Here is a 13,431-nt window from a genome sequence, read left to right as displayed (position 1 = left end):
GAAACTGAAATTGCAACTGCAGAAGTAAATATTGACTTGCATGGACTAGAAGATCTCCTCATCTGAATTGCATTGTAGGTTCATCTGAACCTCCTCTGAAAGCTGCAACTTTTGGTGGTGGAATCAAGTCAATTCGACAGACGGTTTGCAAGATATCGACTGCCCTAGTTTGAAGCCGAAAGCTGCCAAAACTGAAGCTGCAATTACAGAAGTAAAGTTTGACTTACATGGACTAAAATATCTCCTCATCTGAACTTTGTTGTAGGTTCATCTGAATCTCCTCTGGAAGCCGCAACTTTTGGTGGTGGAATCAAGCCGATCCGATGGTTAGTTTGTGAGATATCGTCTGCCCTAGTTTGATGATGAAGCCGCTAATGTTGATGCTGCTGATCTAGGGTTTGCTACTGCTGATATAAATCATATTTATTGTACTATTTCTCTCTGCTGAATTATTGAAGATAAAAGAAGATTTGATCAAAGGGTTTCCCCACACATTGTGGGGTTTGTCCTTGGCTAGCCGCCACATCTTGTGTCTCTTGTCTTGGCTTGTTTTTTGTCGATCATTTAATGTTCTATCTGCACTTTACTTTATGTACATGTTATTGCTAATCTGTGGAATATAATAAGAAAAAAAAGTAAATTGTTATAAGCATAGAACATACCATAACTTAACATGGGATCAGAGCTGAGGTGAAGACAAAGCCCGAGCAAGAGCAATCACCGAAGAGAAGATTGGCAAGGCTATCCTAAAAGAACGATGGGGTCCTCAACACTCTTTCCTGCCGAAGACAAGCTCCGTGAGAAAGCTGACTATCACGGATGGAAGATGTCTATCGATCTAACCCTTGAGGATCAAGGAGTGTTGGATCATGTGAGAGGCAATATTGTTGAGCCTCCATCAAATGCACCTCCTGCTACTAGGAACAAATGGAAGAATGGAGAAATTAAAGTGAAGAAGATCATCTGGGACTCTATCGACAAGCGCTTGGTGGCCTACATCTTTGAACTAGACACCTCCAAGGAAATCTACGATAGATTGGTGAGTTTATTTAAAGTTAATGATGCAAATCAAGTTTTGTTTCTTAGAAATAAGCTGAGGGAAATCAAGAAGGGTAAAGATGAGAGTATGCAAGCATACTTCTTAAGAATCACCGAGATCAAGAACGATCTCCTATCTATTAGGGAGACTATTATTGATAGGGAAATGGCACTCACGACTCTTGTAGGATTACCATCTGAATGGTACGTGTTCAAGACTACTCTTCTGAACTATAATGTAATTCCTGGTTTCGAGGAATTAATGGCTAGATGCATTCAGGAAGAAACAAGGGTAGAAGAACAAGAAATGCCCTTGCCTAAAGGTCCTCCTGCTGCTTTTTATTCTCATGCTAAGAAAAGAAATAATTCTGGGTTTAAATCGAAAAGAAAGGTTGGACCTAATGGTGGAAGAAAAGGACGATGTTACATTTACAATAAAGTAGGTCACTATGCAAGGGAATGCCCTGATAGAAGGACTCTCATCGTGACAATGATCAAAATCCCTCTCATGGTAATTGAAGGGATGGAAAATTCAATAGCAAAGGTAAAAGGAATGCTGGAAATCAAGGAAGAGGACAACCGTTCAAGAAGGCTAGAAATTCCAGGATGTATTAAATGCACCTAACCTCCGAAAGAACCTGGTGTCTATCTCGACAATGGAAGACAAAGGCTACAAGATAACCTTCAGCGATGTCAAGGTACGTACATGCAAAAATAATGTTAAAGATGTTGTTACTCTTGGGTTTTGTGTTGATTCATTATATCAGGTCGATGGAAGTCCGCTAGGTGTCATATCTTATGACACATCTCTTCAGTCCGAACTTTGGCATCGGAGGTTTTCCCACCTTCATTACAAAGCTCTACCTGATGTAAGACAGATGGTAACAGGGATGCCCGAATTCCAAGTAGAGAAAGAAGGTGTATGTCCGGGATGTGCCGAAGGAAAGCTCAAAAGGGGACCATTCCCCTCAAGTCAAAGCAAGACCTCCGATATATTACAGTTGGTTCACTCAGGCATATCTGAGGCTGGCATTAAGAGGGAGACTACTACACCACATACTCCTGAGCAGAATGGTGTGGCGGAAAGGAAGAACCGTACGATTGTGGAAGCTGTCTCTATGGGTAGATGATGTAACAATGCCTGATGTGAAGGTACCCATGGATCCTATTTATCCACCTGAGCCTCCCTCTTCTATGAAGAGGCCTCCATGGCTTAGGGGGATACTTGATGATGCTGAAGGACATGCTGCACCCCGAGGAACCTTCCGTGAAAGTAAGAAACCTAACAGGTATCAAGGATACCTGACCATCATGAGCACGATTATACAAAATGAGCCTTCATCATTCTCAGATGTTGTCAAGCATCAAGTATGGAAGGATGCTATGACGATTATGGAGAATGATGTCTGGGAAGTAGTTCCCAGACCCCAGGACAAGACAATTGTTACTTCAAAATGGCTTTACAAGATAAAGCTGTAGCAGATGGAAGTACGGAATAGTATAAGGCTCGTTTTGTTGCTCGTGATTTCTCCCAGAAGGAAGGTATAGACTATGATGTGATATTTGCACCTATTGCCAGATATACGACCATCCGCTTGATCATAGCCCTTGTGGCTTCACAAGGATGGAACCTACATCAGATGGATGTCAAAACCGCGTTCTTGCACGATTCGATCAAAGAAGAGGTCTATGTGGAGCAACCTGAAGGATTTGAGATTTATGATTGAAAATCTCATGTATGCAGGTTGAAGAAGGCTCCCTATGGGCTAAAGCAAGCACCCCGAGCATGGTATGAGATGATCGATAGCTACTTGATGAAGTTGGGATTCACTAGGAGTGACCTAACCTTTACTTTAAGGTTGAAGATGACAAGCCTCTCATACTGGTGCTGTATGTAGATGACCTCTTTCTAACAGGTGCACACCCTCTCATTCAAAAATGTAAGAGGGAGTTGGCTTCTGAATTTGAAATGAAGGACCAAGGACTTGAAGTGTGGCAAAAGCCAAGGGAAATTTTCCTATCTCAAGGAAAATATGTGGTGAAGATTCTGGAAAGATTTGGTATGGTGGACTGCAAGCCTGTGACTACCTCGAGGATCTTAACTTTCAGAAGTTATATGGTAGTGATGTTGGACCAGATTTGGGAAATGCCTCTGAGTCTCAAAAACTCATTCGCGTTGATGTTCTTGGTGAACCTCCGTCCGAACATATGTTTTGCAGTTAGCATTGTGAGCTCATATTTGGTTGAGCCTCACTAGATTGGTGTCAAGAATCTTCTGAGATGTCTTCAGGACACAATCTCTCATGGATTGAGATACACTGCCGGAAATATGAAACTGCATGATTATTTGAATGCTGATTAGGCAGGTAGTGTGGAGGATCACTGGAGCACTTTTTAGTGCTGTTTCTCTTTGGATTCTGCTTCGATATAATGAATGAGTAGGAAGCAGAAGTCGGTTGCCATAAGCACCGCCGAGACCGGATACATATCTACGAGTATGATCTCGTTTGAAGCTGCCTGGTTGGGGAAGCTCTTCAGTGAGCTGTTTGAACACATACCACTGTGATTCTCTGTAACAACCAGAGGTGGGATTCGATTATTGAGGAATCCCGTATTCGTCGATTGCTCTAGCAGATAGACATCATCTGGGATATGGTAAGTCGATGAGCAAGGAGGCTCCATCGCATTAAGATGATGTACAGGTCGATACACCTTGTCAAAGTCCCGAGGAAAGATCTAATATGTGATTTTCCCAAACGACTTGGAGTCGTCAAGAAACCCTTGTATAAGGGTCCTGCATGTCGCATACATTGAGTTCTAGGAGCTCTGAGGGCTTGCGGTTCTTACTGGAGCAACATACAACCACAGGGTGACTCACCCTCCCCTGGCGGTGTGCACTGGAACAAGATGATTCGCTCTCCTATGTAGCAGGATGATGTGTTCTCCTGTGAGGCCTAGATTGATGTGTTCTCCATGGCGATTGTAGCAAGATTGATGTGTTCTCCTGTGAGGCCTGGATTGATGTGTTCTCCATGGCGATTATAGCAAGATTGATGTGTTCTCCTGTGAGGCCTGGATTGATGTGTTCTCCATGGCGATTGTAGCAGGATTAATGTATTCTCCTATGAGGACAGGATTGATTAGTTCTCCTGTTGAGGCATCCTACCCATGCAGTCTGGGACTCATGGGAAGTACCTCTCATCTGATCAATGAGTAGGGAAATGAAGTTAGGGACCATAGTAGTACCGATGGACGCATCATTGTATCTACCATATTCCCTATGCTAGGATGACCTCCATTGATCTGGGATTAATGTTACTGGTTTGGGACCAGTGGTAGGAGTTGTACCATACTATGATGCTGACTTCGGGTTGGTTGAGACTGGTTTGGGACCAGTGGTACATACTCTGAGACTGACTTTGTGACAGTGCAGTACTGGTCTGGGACTAGTGAGAGTGGTACATAATATGACGCTGACTTCGGGTCGGTTGAGACTGGTCTGGGACCAGTGGCACACACTCTGAGACTGACTTTGAGTCAGTGGAGGATGATACTGGTCTGGGACCAGTGGAGTTGTACCATACTATGACGCTGACTTTGGGTTGGTTGAGACTGGTCTGGGACCAGTGGTACATACTCTGAGACTGACTTTGAGTCAGTATGATACATCCTCTATCATTTCTTCTTCATAATTCGGACAAAAGCAGAGCAAAACAGAACAATGCAAGAGCAAAGCAGAATAGAGCAGATCAATACAGATCAGTACAGGCAGAACAAGACAAAGTAGAACAGGCAGAATAGAGCAGAGCAGGGCAAGGGTCAGGCTGTATAGGGTAGTGCATTTGATGGATGAATAGTAGCGACCGACAGACAGATTGCAGATGAAGTTCTCCCTAGTTGAGAGGGAGTGTTAAAATTGGCAACTAGGGCCAAACTTCATGTGGATCATCTTATTCATGGCTGATAATATTTTTATTAGATTCCTCTCGTCGAGAGGTGTAGGATTGATATAAAGATCATCCGATTTCGATAAGTATTTAGGGAGATATGAATTTATTTTGATAATGGAATTATTATCAAGCCGACCTACAACTCATGTAGGCTCAGAAGTCCAACAGTCACATCTATTCAAACACCAACGTTGTGTATAAATACAGGAGGACTTTTCCTCATTTGGACTCACTCATCTCATCACATCTCTCTCTCTCTACTACGCAGAAAAGAGTCTTTTCTCTATTGCGCAGAAAAAGGTCTCTCACTCACACATGTGAAGCTGGAAGCTGCTGACGCTGAAGCTGCAACTGCAGAATTAAAGATTGACCTGCGTGGATTAGAAGATCTCCTCATCTGAACTGCATTGTAGGTTCATCTGAACCTCCTCTGAAAGCTGCAACTTTTGGTGGTGGAATCAAGTCAATCCGACAGACGGTTTGCAAGATATTGACTGCCCTAGTTTGAAGCTGGAAGCTGCCGAAACTGAAGCTGCAACTGCAGAAGTAAAGTTTGACCTGCATGGACTAGAAGATCTCCTCATCTGAACTACGTTGTAGGTTCATATGAACCTCCTCTGGAAGCCGCAACTTTTGGTGGTGGAATCAAGCCGATCCGACGGTCGGTTTGTGAGATATCATCTGCCCTAGGTTGATAATGAAGTCACTAATGCTGATGTTGCTGATCTAGGGTTTGCTACTGCTAATATAAATCAGATTTATTGTACTATTTCTCTCTGCTGAATTATTGAAGATAAAAGAAGATTTGATCAAAGGGTTTCCCCACACATTGTGGGGTTTGTCCCTGGCTAGCCGCCACATCTTGTGTCTCTTGTCTTGGCTTGTTTTCTGTCGATCGTTTAATGTTCTATCTGCGCTTTACTTTATGTACATGTGATTGCTAATCTGTGGAATATAATAAGAAAAAGAAGTAAACTATTATAAGCATAGAACATACCATAACTTAACAAAGATTACATAAAAAAAAAAACTAGCTACATGCGTTTGCAAACGCGTTATTTATAAAGGAAATTACATAACTGTTTTTCCTATGGAACACCTTCAGTAGAGGACACGTAAAAAGACAGCACCCGTGAGCTTAGCGTGTTGGTTGCCATGATCATTCAATCTACCAAAAGGTGGCTATTGGATTTGTGTCGTGGAGGCAGTCTACAGCTGTCAAAATGAATCCATGGATCTAGGAACGGTCTCGGACCCTTCACGTGTTGAAAACAGAGACCTGTTTGCCGTAGAACTCCTCGTTTGACCACCGTTTGACCAAGGCTTTCCTCTACGAATCTGGCTAAACCAATAGGACCTGGTCCATGTCCAGATCATTTCTGAACTGCCCACGTGCCTTGTTTTGCTTGCTGACACCTGTAACCTAGAGATCAACAAAAACAGCTGCGAAATCTCAAGTCAGCTGCGGAAAGTGGTTGCATTCCGCAGCTGATGAGCAAAATCTAAGTCAAATAGCAAACACAAAAATATAGTTAGAAAACCACTTAAATGCACTCTCAGAATCAATATGTAATGATCTTTGATAGCTTATGAGGCACATGTGAGGGGAAAAAGTCTAGGAAAGTGTGTAGAAGAGATGTAGTTTCAGGGCTCAACATGCACATATCTTCCTTCATTTAAGAACGGAACGGGGAGGAAGGTAGCAACAACCAGTGCATAATTTGACTAAGGAAAGGGGGGGACTTATTTCTAAGAAGCATAGGTTTGACATCATAAGCTTCATGGAGCTGGCCCAAAGCAAATAGTCTTTGTTTTAGCCTATTAAGTGATGTATATGGTGGAGGGCTTTGCGGAGGTTCTTTTCCTAATAAGAGACTTGAGGTATAAAACATAAACCTATTGGTGTACTCAAAGAGTGTGTCAGTGTCCCATTCATTCAACCTAACCCATGGAAACTAGTATATGACTCTGCTTCCATCTGTCCCTCGGGATGCATGTTCTCCTAGGTATGTAATATATCTATTTCGACCGGGTATGCTTGTTAGCCTAGGCGTTGTATGCATGGCTGTTAGCTGCCTATCTCTCGACACAACTTTAATGATATTTTTTTAATATCTCCTAAACAATGATTTATATTGAGTTGCTTTTTTGTCAATGGGTTAATATCATCATAATGCTTCTCCACAAAAAAATTGAGCTAAATTCGACTCACTGATTTCGAGAAAATCTGAAAATGGTTGTAGATGATGGTGGCCCATTTCACAAAAATCGTGAAACGTTTAGACCTAAAATTAAGTGAGTTTATTCATCTCACCTCCATACATTTCCTATAAAAACTTTACAGTAAACAGGTACAGGGTTTAAGAGATAAGGTGGAAATATTTTCACTGTCTAAACGCGCAGCGACAGGTGCTGAGTTTCTTCAAATGCGCAACGTACTTGCACAACACTCCAATCTTGAACTATCTTTGGTCATCCTATGAACTACTGAAAGCTATGGGATGGTGTGGAATGATCCATGCAATGTTGCAAATCCATCAGACAAGTTGTAAACCAAGCGCAAACCTCCAAGCTTCAAAAACTCTCCTTGTAGCAAAAACAGAGCACAGTTGTGCAGCAGACCTTCATCTATTTGATTTGATCTGATGCTGAACTTTTGATAGAGAAAATGATTGAGATATGATGTTGACATTCACAAAAACCTCCTTATACCTTCATGCATAGGAAGTAGTGCCAAAAACCATGCTCTATCACCAAAAATTTGATGCCTTGGTAGAAGCACAACACCCCCTGCAGACAACGTGCATCGAGCTTTTTGTGGATTCTAGGAGCGTCCAAAGAACAAATGCATGCCTTTAGTGAGTGATTTTGAAAACCAAGATGCATATGTCACTACAACAAAACAGGTCATTGGTGAGGGTCATGCCTATGACGGACCTTTAAGGTTCGTCTCCAATGTCACAAATGGTGACGTCCTTAAAATAATATTGTTGTAAGTGTATATAGTGATGGTCCTTTAAGGTTTGTCGCCAAATCCATTTTCATTGACACTTTTGGTGAGGGTCGTTAAAGGCCCATCACCAATTCTCTTTTTGGTGACACTTCTAGTGACGATCATTTATTGACCCTCACTTTTGGAGACAGTCGAAAAATGTTTGTCATCATTGATCATTCCAATGAGTTTTTTATGACGTTATGTGCTTGTTACTATATTTTTGGTTAAAAGATAGCAATTTAAGACCATTGTTGTGGGCTTTTTTTCATTATGTGTCCAAGGCCATAATGTTCATTGTTTAGAGTTAGTCAATTTGTTAAAAAGTAATTAGTGTGTATCATTTCCCTCAAGTAATGAGAATATAGTTTTACTATGAGTCAACACATGATTCATCTCTATTAGGTTTATTATCTAGCAAATTCTAATTAGATAAAGTTCCACTAGTGTGTGTAGGAATTATACTATTTAATACATAATCAAGCTCTCTCAATTCTATTAATGAGAGAGACTTAGCACTCCTCAATAGTCTTGGTACAACTTAACATGCTTTGGCACACACTAACATTTCTTGGCACCTCGCATGTCTTGGAACATATTTGTACGTATAACATCTTTCCATGACTAGGACGCCCAAGCATATGTTGGAATGTCCTAACACAACATAGCACTCTCCTAGCATGTGTTGGCATGCCCTGTAGTCCCTAGCATGTCATGGAACACCTTGGCATGCATTGACATACATTAACACTTGGCACACATTGGCACTTTGCATGTATTGGAACATATTATTAGTGTGCCTAGCACGCCCCTTTTGAAAAATATAAAGTCTCGACTTATTAACCATCTTATGTGTTCATTTCCTTGCATTTTAGCTTGGTTCTTCATTTTTTTGCCTTGAAACTCCTTGAAACACATTGGCATACCTTGCACATCCTAACATGCCTTGGCACCTGGCATGTCTTAGCACTATTTGGCACATGTTAGCACACCCTGGAACTCCCTAGCACACTCTAGCACTTCTTGACATGCTCTGATATTCCCTAGCATGCCTTACCACTTCTTAACATACCTTGTCACTCTCTCCTTGGCATGACAACTAGCACTCATTGACACTCATTGACACTCTTTAACACGCACACATATTCATTCACTTCCACACATTTTGACCTTGTGTTATCCTATTACTCCCTAATACTCCTCGGCATGCAATGGCACTCTCTAGCACACCTTAGCACTCTTCGACGTGCTCTGCCACTTCATAGCATGCATAACAATCCTTGACAGACATTGGCACTTGGCACGTGTTGGCGCTTGGCAAGTCTTATGCATGTCTGACATGCATTGAGATGCCTTGGTATGCTTTGGCATGGTTTAATATTAAATTTATTTGAGATCAATTATTGGAAAGTAGATGAGAAGCAACCGAGGAATATTTGGCACTTAGAATGCACTAAGACTTGGCACTTGGCATCTATTGGCATCTAGTGTGCCCCTCTTGGAAAAGGTAAATTTATGACTTATTAACCCTCTTATGTGTTCATTTCCTTATAGTTTAACTTGTTTCTCCCTTTTTTTGCCTTGACATTCCCTAGCATGCATTGTCACACCCTTGCACATCTTGCCATGTGTTAGCACTTGGCACATCTTAGCATGGTTGACACATGTTCACACTATATGGCACATGTTAGCATGCTTTGGCACACCCTTGCACATCTTGCCATGCGTTAGCACTTGGCATATCTTAGCATGGTTGGCGCATGTTCACATTATATGGCACATGTTAGCATGCCCTAGCATTCCCTAGCATGTTTTGGCAATCATGCCCTCACAGCCAGCTAGCCTTACATTTTTTCACAACTTGGGAACCCAATCAAGTCCTTGGCTACCGCAGTTCATGTGACATCGGCTTACTTCAGCCGCAACAACTTGACCAATTACACCTACTACAAGTAGACTGTACCTTATTCATCTAAGAACTGCCTATAACTCATCTTAGGTTACACATGTCCAAGATAAACTATTGAAATTTGCAATAAGAAATGTTAAAAATTACATCTACAAACTCTAATTTATTTTGTCCTTGAATTAAATTGGGAATTAAATTGTAATTCTATTCTCATAGAAATTGTTAACTAAGTTAAGTTGACTTAGGAAATTCGAGTTGGAAGATCTAGAGTCATGTAGAGTGATTCGTACATTTTAGGGTCCCAGGTTGAGTTCTTTTGAGTTGTAATTAGTTAACTCAGTCTAATTGAGTTATAGTCAGTTAAACTAGTTCTAACTGTTGGAGGAACTAGTAGGAGTCTAGTAGTGGGAAAGTGCAGCAGTGCATCCTCAGTGCCACACCAATTAACTGAAGATTCACTCATAAATAACTCATGCATGTCAGTTGAAAGGAAGACCCAGTTGAGATTAGAGTTCAGGGACAATGTACTGCCAGTTGTAAAATTTTTCAAGTTGTACAGATGGTGCATGCAATCAGTTGAGGGCCTATGGATGGATTGCGCAGTCATGGGTGGAGAATTTCCACATTAAATAGAGGCTAATTCTCTTAGGAATTATGTAAGGAAGTAGGGGCTTGGCAGACAACAAAATTAGCTAAGTGTTGGCTTGTGAGGCGGAGAGTTAGATTGTACTGTGCAAGAATTTTTCGAGTTGAAAAAGCATTGTATTTTGTTCTTAGATCTTCTGGTTAATGCAATATAGATAGTTGGGGGTTTTAGAAGTTGCTTTCCCCAGAGAAATATTGTGTTATCTGCGATTGCTATTCTTCCTTTTATTCTTATTGTTTTCATCGATCAATTTTGGTTTCCGCTGATGAGTAGAGTAGATTCTTGTCTTATGTTTTAGTGTATCACATAAGTTGTTGAATATATAGTAAAAATCTACATGGTATCGGAGTTGAAGACATTATAGAAGAGCAGAATTCGAGTTTGGTGTGCAGGTGAAATTGAATTTGCAAGTTCATACTTCAGAGTCAGCAATATGTCATTCTACGGTTGATGAGTAGAGTAGATTCTCGTCTTATGTTTTAGAATATCACATAAGTTGTTGAATCTATAGGAAAAATCTACCCTAAAATTTAGGGATCACTCTACATGATTCCAGATAGACTTCTAACTAGAATTTCCTAAGCCAACTGAGTCAACTTAACTTAGTTAACTGTAACAAGTTGCTATGAGAATAGAATTACAATTTAATTCCCAATGTAATTCAAGAACAAATTAAATTAGAATTTCTATATGTTATTTTTAAAATTTCTTGTTGCAAGTTTCAACACTCCCTCTCAACAAGAAAGGAATTCAACTTTATCCCGATCTGGTACCTTTGGAATCTTTTCCATGCAACACTTTTCTCTAGTGTTATTGCTGTTGCAACTTCTGAAACTGAAAAAGCATTCAAACTGAATCAATTTGATGCATCTATCACCAGAGTGTCTGACTGCTACTAGCTACTGAACTGTCTACTAAAAACTCTGAGTTGTTGCTCACTTATCACTACTACGAACTCTGCTCTGCACTCCCCAGTATCTGGATGTTGCTAGTCTCTGCTATTGTCACTTTGACATCCAATTGCATCAACTGCCACTGATCCCTCCTACTACTATGTACTATGGGCTCCCGTAGCGAGGTAATGATCCATGAGACAAAACATCTCACTAGACCCTGCTCAATTTCTGAACTCTTGGGACTATTTCTTCACATCGGCCCACCTCTCACCTGGAGGTATGGCTGCATGTGCTCCCTCTGCCCACTTGACTCAAAATTCCCCCCTACTGGAGGTCTCTGCTTGAGTGGTTGTCTCCACTCAGTCTCCTCTCTACTTCTCTAGTTTTGGCTGCTCCACAAATTTCTAAGGCTACTTCTGAGGCTACATGTTGAGAGGTAATTGATGCTCCCTCTTAACCACCAAGTCTCTAACCTTTTCCTTGCTCCTCAAAGCTTTGCATGCATCTTGTACCTCAAGTGCATACAGGTTCTTGACTCACACACCAATTTGTGTCACTTGTCCCGTGGTGATGTGTCTAAGGTAAATCTTTCCCTTACTAAAAATCACATCGTAGCCACGGTCTTCTAATACCGCGCCAGAAATAAGAATCTTATTTAGTCATACATCACATTTGTGATTCTGAGAGGGGAGCCAGACTCCCTCTGAAAGGTAATTGGATTGATGTTGATGGTGCTATACCTCCCATCATCTCCAAACTCTATGTTTTGCTTGAGGTCTTTCTCCTCAAAGTCGTTGAAGAGATCTCTATTCCCAGTCATATGGAATGAGGCACTGCTGTCGAGATAACACATGATTCCCATTGCAGTGTTGGCCATGCATACAATGAGAGTGAAATCAAGTTCGAATTGTGAAGCTAGAGCTTCACCTACTGCTGCAACTGCGGGCTCCTTCTTGCTTGCTTTATTCTGTGGGCAATTCGTGGCAAAGTGCCCGTACTCGTGACAATGAAAACACTTGAATTTTGACAAGTCCTTCTTCTTTCCGCCCTCCTCGCCTTGAGACTTCTTTCCCTGGACTTTATTTTCTTTGTTGACTAATGCAAATTCCTCTTCCACTTCTTTGGAAGAGGTCCCATCTCTGGTGTTCCGCCGAAACCCTTCTTGTACAGCGCTCCCACTCTGGTAGCTTCTTCCTCCCATTAACTGAATCCTGATAACTATGCCAGTTCTTGGGAAGTCATAGAAGTGCTAGGATCACCAGATCGTCTTTGGCAACAGTAATCTTGACACTTCCAAGCTCATCCTGGCATTTGGTGAACTTGGTCAAGTACCTCGGAATAGAGTTGCCCTTCTCCATCTTGATCATTTTGAGTTTGTCCTTCAGTACCAACTTCCTGTGGTCACTGCTCTTTTGAAACATTTATGTCAATGCCTTCCACATTGCATATAGAGTGTCCTTACCGTGGAGACTCCAGACAATGTTGTCTCGAACTCCTTCTAGGATAATCCTTCTAGATTTTTCCACACACTTTCTCCATACAGCTAGATCTTTAGCATCATATGCTGGATTCTTAAGAATGTCATGATCTATGAATTCCTTGAGCCATTGTCTTCCAACACTGCCTCCATCTTATCCTTCCAATAATCCTTCTAGATTTTTCCACACACTTTCTCCATTCAGCTAGATCTTTAGCATCATATGCTGGATTCTTAAGAATGTCATGATATATGAATTCCTTGAGCCATTGTCTTCCAACACTGCCTCCATCTTGTCCTTCCAATCTATGTAATTTGCGCTGCCCTCCAAGGCATACTCAAGTCTTAGGTCGTAGAATTAAATATTGTTGACTCTGAAGTATGAACTTGCCAATTCTATTTCACCTGCACACCAAACTCGAATTCTCCTCTTCTATACTGTCTTCATTTCTTATACCATGTAGATTTTTACTGTAGATTCAACACTAATGTGATATGCTAAAACATAAGACAAGAATCTACT

Source organism: Pinus tabuliformis, chromosome 6 (genome assembly GCF_031772625.1).
Source record: "Pinus tabuliformis cultivar Carrire ecotype Pingquan chromosome 6, CPIR1, whole genome shotgun sequence".
In the NCBI taxonomy this organism is placed as follows: Eukaryota; Viridiplantae; Streptophyta; class Pinopsida; order Pinales; family Pinaceae; genus Pinus; species Pinus tabuliformis.
This window is presented reverse-complemented; position numbering follows the sequence as displayed.